General features: G+C 41.3%; 1 long non-coding RNA gene across 1 annotated transcript; it reads right to left on the bottom strand.

Moving 5' to 3' along the window:
* Window positions 1–3,386: 3,386 nt before the first annotated feature.
* On the bottom strand, window positions 3,387–4,681 carry LOC147601577 (uncharacterized). Its single transcript, XR_015257624.1, has 3 exons — window positions 4,479–4,681; window positions 3,720–3,841; window positions 3,387–3,632 (listed from the first exon to the last, which is right to left on the bottom strand). It is a non-coding gene; the product is annotated as an uncharacterized LOC147601577 (long non-coding RNA).
* Between the last annotated feature and the right edge of the window lie 5,058 nt (window positions 4,682–9,739).

The raw sequence follows: 9,739 nt of genomic DNA on the forward strand, positions 1-9,739 counted from the left end.
AGCAATATCCATTTAGTATAGCAGAGAATACAGCACAACTCTCTAGTACGTCCAATACTTAAATTTCACGTAAACTTGTTTAAAATTAGGGCATAAGCGTAGAACTGGACTTTAAGCTGAAGGCCTGAAGGTCCTTCTTTCTGCATCTCTATGGCTATTCTACACCTCTATAGCTACTCTCAATCTGGTAGATATGATGAAAGTAGCTTACGTAGCCAATAAAGGTGTTTCCCCTTTGCCAGCAGTTACTGTCAACACTAAAGCAGGCAAATATTGCGTAATCTCTATGAGTCTGCTGATGTTCTGGCATACCTCTGCTTGGAAAACAGACAAATCAGCATCCGAGCAGAACAATTTCTGCTGTAACAAAAAACCTCTCAAATTATTTGCAGAGCATTTCTTAGAACAGATGTTGTAAAGAAAAGGTCAGTAGGTCAACAGATGACAACTTGAGAGCATTTCTTTTACAGCATTTTCCAACCTCCTACTCAGTCTACTTTTGAAACTAAATGGCATTCATCCCTGGGGAACTTTCTTACCACATTCTAGACCTTGAGAAACACATATTTCCTACCACTAACAATTTTTGCCTTTCCTTGGATTTCCACCTTCTGTTCTTCTTGCATTACTCATGTCCTCATACAACATTTACCTGGTATTTTTTTTATTAAATATTTTTGAGACAGTCTGGGACCCCCACTATCTCTTCTTCTAATCTGATGCAACTGCTCCTGGTGTTCAGAGAAGATGAGCAGTCTTTGTAATAACATACTGTTGTAGGTTGCAGATTTCAGATTCTGTGGTAGAAAACTAAAACAAGTCATTTTTTTCACTGTTATGTAAGTGGAGTCTCATCATCTTTGGTTATTTCACGCCTAATGAAAAGAACAAGACTATGCTTAATTATACTCAGATTTCCAGAAAACATTTAGGTTCTTCAGGGGTTTGGATATTGGTGATGCAGTAGACAGCTTCTTTCCCTGTGAGTCATTGAAAACATTGTCTCAGCGTGTGGATATTGCTGGAGGTATCAGCCTTAATCCTGAATAAAACTACAAACTTCTCAGCACTTTGAGACTTCAAAAAAATAACTAATCCAGCTTGAGTATAGCTAGTTCTGCTCTCCTCAGCCTGCATGGCTGAAATGATCTTACTATGGTCATTTAAATGTCATTACATGTCCTCACATGTACCTCACTGTACTTGATGATGGCCACGCTCCATCCAAGAGGAAGCCCTAGATGAGGAAACTGTACAGAGCTGTACTTGCAGCCAAATTACTATCTTCATTAAGGCCTCACCCCACAGTCAATTTTATGACTTCAGCACTAGCTCTAATTACCAAATGGATTGAACAAGCTAAGCACTCTAGCAACCTATTATTAAGATTACCTGAAAACACTAGTTGAGTCTAGCTATTAGAGGTGTGACCAACTTTGTTTTGGAAAAAAATAAATCTAAATGAGAGCAACTCCTCCCCTTCCATCCATTCTTACCTGACCTCTGCTGATCTGTCACACACTGAAATTTTTTAGCTGAGTAAGACGAAAGTACAGAGGAAGCCATGAGCTAGATGTGATTCAGTACCAGGTTAATAAAACACAAAAGGAGGGTGTCCTTGCTCTTTTACTAGTGTGCTCTGCACAGCAACTCCTCTCTTCCATCACTACACTGGCCATGCTTGCTAGTTAGCCTTGAAGTCGATTTGGTTAATAGCAAACACACCTGTACAAGTCCATCCTCTTGCGTACACGCTGCTAGTAAGGGGCTGATGTAGGAGCTTCTGCAGAGTTAGCAGGGAATGAGTTTGTTTAGCCAAGACCTGCACTGTCATTGACCGTGAGCACTCTCACCGCAACAGTGTCAGCACACCAACCCAGCAAGGACCAATAAAACCCTCCTGCTGTCATAAGCGTTTGACTCTTGCAAAAATAGGTCATCTAGGAATACACACTGCCAGAAGCACACACAGACAAATAAACAACTTCTGGATGTGCGTGGCAGAATGGGGAAATATCCTAAAAGCCACGACCGGTAAGTCAGTGGGAGAAACAATCCTGTTACCCCAGGGCTCAAATGGTCACATTGAAGTCAATGTGCGTATGACCAACAACTCCAACGTGTACAGGATCGAACTCCTGGCACTTAGTTCTGCAAGGCATCAAGCACTCCTGCAGTGTGCTGGCTTTCCTGTAGAAGCCCACGAACTTTGAAGAGTCTGAAATCAAGAAAAAAAATTGCTAGGGCTGATACTTCCTGAAAATGAAAGGGATGCAATGCATGGATGCAATATATGAGTTAATGACTTCTCACCTACTTCGAACATAAACATAAATAACTGGTTTGATTGATTGCAAGATTGCAAGAGCATAGTTAAAGGTGAAATAGCACCTCTATTCACAATCTCTTCAAAATAATGAAAAGATAAAGATAACAAGGTAAATACAAGTCTATAATTTTTTTCAAATAAACAAAACAAACTACATCCTTTTTGTTGGTATCATTTGGAGTCTACTATTTAAGCATTTAAAAATTTAAAATTGAACCGATGATCTTCATTAAGGTCTAAACTCACCACATTCTACGAATTTAAAGTAAATACAAATTATGGTCAAGCAGTCCACGTTTGCTGCTGAAGGTGAAAAGAGAGCCATGAGGAACTGGAGCTTGCTCTAGCCATGACCGGTTTTTGGAAACAGCAGCCTTGCCTACAAGCACAGTGTATTCAGTCTACTCCAATTTAGGACTAATTAAATCAAACTAGATAGTAACTAATTAGTTTATTTAAAGTTGGAAATCTCTCCTGTGCTGGCAGTTTTAGAGCAAAGACGATTGTTTTCTTAGCTTCAGACAGCTGAGGGGCTTTGTAGATGCCACCACAGGTCCCAGAGCATAAATAAGCCCAGCTTGACTCAAGGTAAGAGTGCAAAGAAGTGTTACACCTCTGCCTTGCTCTCTCCAGTGCTCCTTTGCGAGCACAGTCCTGACAGCGGATTCTTCATGTCGCCGTCAGAGCCTGCAGAGACTATCGGAGAGGCTTTCACACAGCCGTGATGCAGATAATCTGCTGCTGAACTGGAGGGAGCCATGGATTTGACAGATGTTTGTGCAACACTCTGCTTGAATCAATACAGCCTACTGGTGCAAAGTCAACCTTCCATGTAGTAAATAAACTGAGGTCGGTGCATCCCCAGCCTGGTTAATCCGCAATCCAGACAAGCCATGCGTAGATAACTCAGAATTGATTTCCACATTGAAATGGTAGACAAATGGCTACAAACCGTCCATTCAGTTTATGATCTACAAGGAAAAATAAATGTTTTTGTGATTAACAGTGATATCCAAATTTTCTTTAGGAAAAAAAAAAAACAAAACCAACGAAAAGATCCAAAACAAAAGATAATGAAGTGGTTTATTTAAGTCATGGCTTCTTGTTTGCTGATTTAAAAAGCAAAGCAGTGCTACTAAGACAGATAAAGAAGCCTGAGCTGCCTCTCAGAAAAGCATATCCAGCATAACTTGACACAGATTAAGGGGTGAGCAGAGACAAATGAATTTAAACCAGCTTTGGATCTTCCCCCTTTCAGTCTTCTCAGGAGACAAAATAATGTCTGGTGGCATTATCAGATGGACTAAATGAGGACAGGAAATAGGAAATCAGTTTTAAACAGCTATGGCTCGGGTAATTTGGGGGGGGGGGAGAAAAAAATTGTGGTTACCAGAAGAAAAGGACACTAGTAACACTGACACGGTAGCTAATCCAGTCATAGACATCAAGGTTTGTTGTATTTTGTCTTGTTCTTTAGTTATGTGTTGATACCTACTCCATGGGACTGTGGGCCTAGGAAAGAGAGAAGTTTTATGTGCATTAGTTTGGAATAAAGAACCAAATTTTGAGTTTTGTCCTCTTGAGCAGTTGAGTCAGTGGATCTGTCCCTAATAGCTGTCCAGAGAAGGATGAAGCTTTGTTTGCCTTCTTGATGTACGACGCAATAAACGGCAAAGGAACTGCAAGAGACAAGTCAAACAGGATTTTAGCTATTGGGAACAAATCTTTGTAAAAGCCCTGAACCAAAAATTTTGTATCTCAGTACAAATTCAAGCTTTCCCAAAAGGCAGGACTGATCAACTGCGCAGCTGTGGGTTAACTCACAAGACTCCTAGAGCATTCATTCAGTTCAGTATCTCTCTGGGCAGTAAAAAAGCCTTTGTAAGTTTTGCTAAACATTACCTCAAGTCTAAGTCAAAATTACTTTACTGACGCTTGGTTTAACCATAAGATCTTCTCAGCAGGCCATTTCTCTAGGGCAAAAGGCCAACCATGCTTCCACTGGTCATAAATAATTCTCTATTCTCCTTGCACTTCCGCCAGTCCCTTTTTCATGCTGAAGAGCAGACTTTCAAAAAGACTGAGTAAAGGTGTTTGATGGACAGTATTACATAAAATTACATTTTTAATTGTTTTTCAGGTGATTTACATCTGTTCTTGAAGAATGGTTTATTGCAAAAGCAAGGACACACTCCACTGCTTGGGAAGAGTTAAAGATAAGCTACTATGCAAGTTTGCTCCTCATGAGAAGTGTGTTTGCTGAACCACCTTCTCTCAGTCCTTGTTCTCTCTATTCTGCTGGGAAAGATACTGATGGACATACTTCGTCTTCAATATGAAATAGCAGCAGGCTTTATTTCTATGGAGAATGCAGGTACATTATGCAGACAGGAACATTAAACATATGCCACTAATTCTTACAGTATTTATTACATTATTCTCTCAAACAGCAGTTGAATTAGTAGTTATCTGTAAAAGTATAGTTAGTCTAGACTAAAACACTCATACCAGATATAGTAAGTCTTTAAAAAATTGTAAATTTCCTTTTTCATTCAACAGAATTTTTCATGAATGAATCTTTTGTAACAAACCTTTTTTTTTTGTTTTTCCCATTGAAATTTATTGGTAAAGAGTATTTCCTAATACAAAGCAAAATGTTCATGACCTCCCTCAGCAGATTATGTTGTGGACTTTAAACATGTGCTTAGAAATTTCAAGTGCAAATTTAACTTTTGCTTGTGTGGAAAGTTATTGGGTAGTTAAGCATTTCTGACTGGCTGCCAATCCAAACACCAGACACCCGTGATGAAATTTCTCTTGTGAATGGACAAGACTTGGCTTTAGCAGATCCAGGTAGGTGAGTAGCAGCATAAAAGGACACATTCCCTCCCCAACCTCATGAAAGCTTTGCTGCTAGTTACATGAGTCTTCAATAATATCCCAAGACCAAAAAACAGGACAAATACTGCTTGTCCAACTCAGATAAAGTCAATGAAATAGGTATATAATCCAGCTCAGAAAGCTTTGTCCAAATCTTCGGGCAAAACGACATGGAAGTATTCAGCGTGGTGACGGTGGGATAAAGGTCTGATGGAGAACAAGAAATGTCCTAAGCTACTCACCCACATATCACCAGCATCACTAAACGCAGCACCTAGAGAAAAGGCAACACTTGAAGGAAGAACTGATTTCCATGGGTGGCTGCCAGAAGATGAGGATTGGGTGCCGCTGTACTGTTACTACAGATTGTTTACACACAGGAAGCAGGAAAAACACTGTAGAGTAATAGGATTGGTAATCTTAAAATCATAAGGAAGACTGCCTGTATATATTTAGTATGTTAATCAATACCAAGTAGGAGAACGGAAGTGGTACCATTTTTAGCCTGCTTTCTTAATGAAAAAAAGATGTACTCAGCCTTGCTACCTTGTCTGGTATACACTCTCCTACTTATCCTATACCTTTAAAACCAGTGACCAATTTTAACCTGTTTTTACAACCAGAGAGAGATCACTAAGAAAATAAAGTTCAAGATGTTTCCAGAATGAAGGTAGTAAGGAAAAACACAGAATCATATGTGCTTTTTTATAGATTACAGTTACAGGAGACTGAGGGAAATAGTCAACATGAGCTTACAAGAATCTACAAAGGAGCATACAAAGACCCCAACAAGAAAAGTTAGAGTCAGTTTGCCATCATCTGACAGGCATGAACTCATAGCAAACTTTTCAGCACAGCCCTTGGGAGATGGCTCAGAGGTGAGCTGAAGTGAGACACGCTTATCAAGCAGGGAAGGCAAAATGGGTGGTGGCAGGACTGACCTCAGCAGGCTTCATCCCTCTGTAGCTGCTTATTCCCACTCACCACGCTGTTCGTAGGGATGGTTAAAAAGCGGATTAGATCAGAGAAGGGATACAGCTGAAAACAGCAAGGCAATCTGTGTTATCTGCCTCACGTGCCCATTGTGCTTCACCGAGTGATTACACAGACAGATCTGCAAGCACAGACTGGCAACAGGAATAACCATGCAGGAGTAGAGATAGGGCTGACTACCCAGCCAATGAATGCTTGCTCAGAGACAATCTGAGCTTCAATACACATATTGTAAAGGCAGACAACAATCTGGGACCTTCAGTAAAGGAGGAGGAAGAGTGGAGGAGTGGATGGCTACGTTGTGGTAATGAAAGGCTTAAAACAGATTGGGAAGTTTTACTCAGTCTGAGGGATACTTTGCACCACAATTAGTATCGATTAGTCCAGTAGAACTAATAATGGAGTAAGATACCAGCCAGTGTAAGAGCATCACTGCTTGGCCCTATGGAGTTGAAACTCTAAATTACTCCTATTTGTTTTTTGGAGACAAGAATAAATAGCTGAACCTTGAAGAAAATAGTGAGAATTTCAAACAAGACAAATAACTGTTAATAAAATAATACTCTCACATATTAAAGTTTTTTCTTAGGTCTGCAGACAGACCCTTGTTTCCTTAAAGCATGCGTGAAGCAATGGCACTATGAGACTACGCAATTCTTTCAAGACTAGGTAGGATAAATCAGTTCATTATAAGCTCCAGGCTTTCATAGCTACAGCTAGATAGGAGCTGAACTAGGGTCTACACACCACCTCAACAGTGGAGTTCAATTTCACTTCTCCTCATGTCACAACCATTTTTATTAACCTTTGCATGAAGAAAGGCTCATCTGCCCATTAACAGACTCTTCAGTGTCATAGTTTAACCCCAGCCAGAAACTGAGCAACCACACAGCCACTCACTCACTCTTCCCCAGTGGGATGGGCAGAAGAATCGGAAAGAAAAGAAAACTCGTGGCTTTAGATAAAGACAGTTTACATAAAGCAAAAGCCATGCACACAAGCAAAGCAAAACAAGGAATTCATTCACTGATGGAGCAGGGCTCCATCATGTGTAACAGTGACTTGGGAAGACATTCCAAATGTCCCCCGCTTCCTTCTTCTTTCCATAGCTTTATATGCTGAGCATGACATCATATGGTACAGACTAAGAGGCAAAGAACGTGCTGGGTTTGGGTGAGATAGAGCTAATTTTCTTCATAGTAGCTAGTATAGGGCTATGTTTTGGATTTGAGCTGAAAACAGTGTTGATAACACAGGGATGTTTTAGTTACTGCTGAGCAGCACTCACACAGAGTCAGGGCCTTTTCTGCCTCTCACCCCACCCCACCAGCGAGTGGGTCAGGGGTGCACGAGAGGTTGGGAGGGGACACAGCCAGGACAGCTGACCCCACCTGACCAAATGGATATTCCATGTTGCATGACATCATGCTCAGCATACAAAGCTGGGGGAAGAAGAAGGAAGGGGGGATGTTCAGCATGATGGCGTTTGTCTTCCCAAGTGACCATTATGCGTGATGGAGCCCTGCGTTCCAGGAGATGGCTGAACACCTGCCTGATGATGTGAAGTAGTGAATTAATTCCTTGTTTTGCTTTGCTTGCGTGTGTGTCTTTTGCCTTACCTATTAAACTGTCCTTATCTCAACCCATGACTTTTCTCACTTTTACCCTTCCAATTCTCTCCCCCATCCCACTGAGGGGGAGTGAGCGAGCGGCTGTGTAGGGCTGAGTTGCCGGCCAGGGTTAAACCATGACATTCAGTTGTAAGTCTTCATTACAATCTGTTCATTTGTGTGTAGATATAGTGTACTTTGCAGCTTGCCTAATGGTAACACATGCAATAATCACCTGGTAAGGCCTATACAAGGTATATATTACATATACAAGCATGTCTTCCATGAGCACACAAGCTTGCAATTTTCAAAACAGCCTCAGGCATTTGGATCTATTAATGCCCACTTAGGAAATTTCTAAATCTGTGGAAAACTCACCCTTGATATCCAAAGACAGGCTGCTAAATAAGTCCCTTGTTTTTCAACAGGGCTAAGTTCCAGTGGAAGTCAAGCACTTTTGAACATGAAGTCAGCGAATAAGGCAGCTTCCCCCTTCATGGTTGTGATCACAAGACGTCCCAACTGGAAAATATAGTCCATCTGCAAACAGAAATAAACATGCACATGACAGTTATTCATGCCAAATCCACTTTATACGGCCTGACCGTAAGAAGTGGCCTTGCAGTTATCAGTTTGATTTAAGCCTTTGCATTGCCAGGCTGGTGTAAAAGGAATCCGTCCCTCTTTTTCTTCTGTGCATGCAAGTACAACATTGCAAATATTTACCCAATTAGACAGCTAGCTCCACCCTAGTATGAACAAATGAAAACAACTGCTCATAGCATTCCAGAGAAACAACACAGTGAGAACAAAGATTTCCACATGCAAACACAGGCAATCAGCTAACCACAAAGCAGCAAAACCAGCAGATTCTTAAATGTTAAAAAATAGGGGCAAGTTCTCTTTGATATCCACAAATCTTTCTGCTGCTGATTCAGGTCTGCTTGATTTTTCCAGCTGAGTTTCCTCCAGTAAATGTGGGAAAATTAAATACATATTCGGTTGAATAGGTGCCAACCTTGGCTGATGAGAAGACCAACAGCATCTCAGAGACGTTGATGCAGAGACAGTTTCTCAGATGGGACACACAGCCATTATATCTTGAGGCATTTTGCATTTGTTTGTTCTGTGTCCTCTGACAAGGGTATCGTTATTTATTCCCTGTGTTTGTTTCTCACTTGCCGGATGTGGGACATAAGAAACCTGTAACACCCAAGAGGTTAATGCCTGTTTGCCGTGAGGTCTTTTTGCAATCACAGCTTCTGAGCCTCTGCAACAGACGTGAGGGCACCGATCTCATCTTTACAAATGTCACGAACACCTGACCTTGTGAGGCAATAGACAAACAGACCTGACCAAACGGTGAAACCCCGGTGAGTTCTGGACCCACAAACCACTCCGTACAACAGCAGGGTCGAAATATATGGTCACCCTCTGACCTCAAAGCTTGAATCTATCCTGCTTCACTTACTTCTGAATAAAGAAAGCAGGAGCTGTCGCTGCAGTTATGAGAGAAACGGGCACCTCCCAAGGCTAGTCCAGACAAACTGGGATCTCAGCTGTGCTCTGGAGGTACGATTTCCCCTGCTCTCTCCAAGGGCAACTGAAGCAACAGCTACTAACTTCGGCACCTCTGTCTCGGGCATTCATCTGAGCAGACCAAGCGGGCACCCTGCACGTTCCTAAACCGAGCACATTGTTCTCCTGTTTGTTTTGAATTCCTTCAGCACTCTGCACAAGCAACATCCCAAAATAAGCCTGAACAAGCAAGAGAAGCTGGCAGCGTGCAGTTCTGACCATTAACAAGATGAAATTTGAAGAATCCTAACCTAGTATTTGATTCAAGACTAATCTGTTAGCAGTATCTGTAAAAATAGTAAAATTTACTGTGGCATACTTGAAGCTGTTGTATAAGGCCCAATCCTGC

The sequence above is a fragment of the Chlamydotis macqueenii genome, chromosome 2 (genome assembly GCF_036417535.1).
Source record: "Chlamydotis macqueenii isolate bChlMac1 chromosome 2, bChlMac1.mat, whole genome shotgun sequence".
NCBI classification, from domain to species: domain Eukaryota; kingdom Metazoa; phylum Chordata; class Aves; order Otidiformes; family Otididae; genus Chlamydotis; species Chlamydotis macqueenii.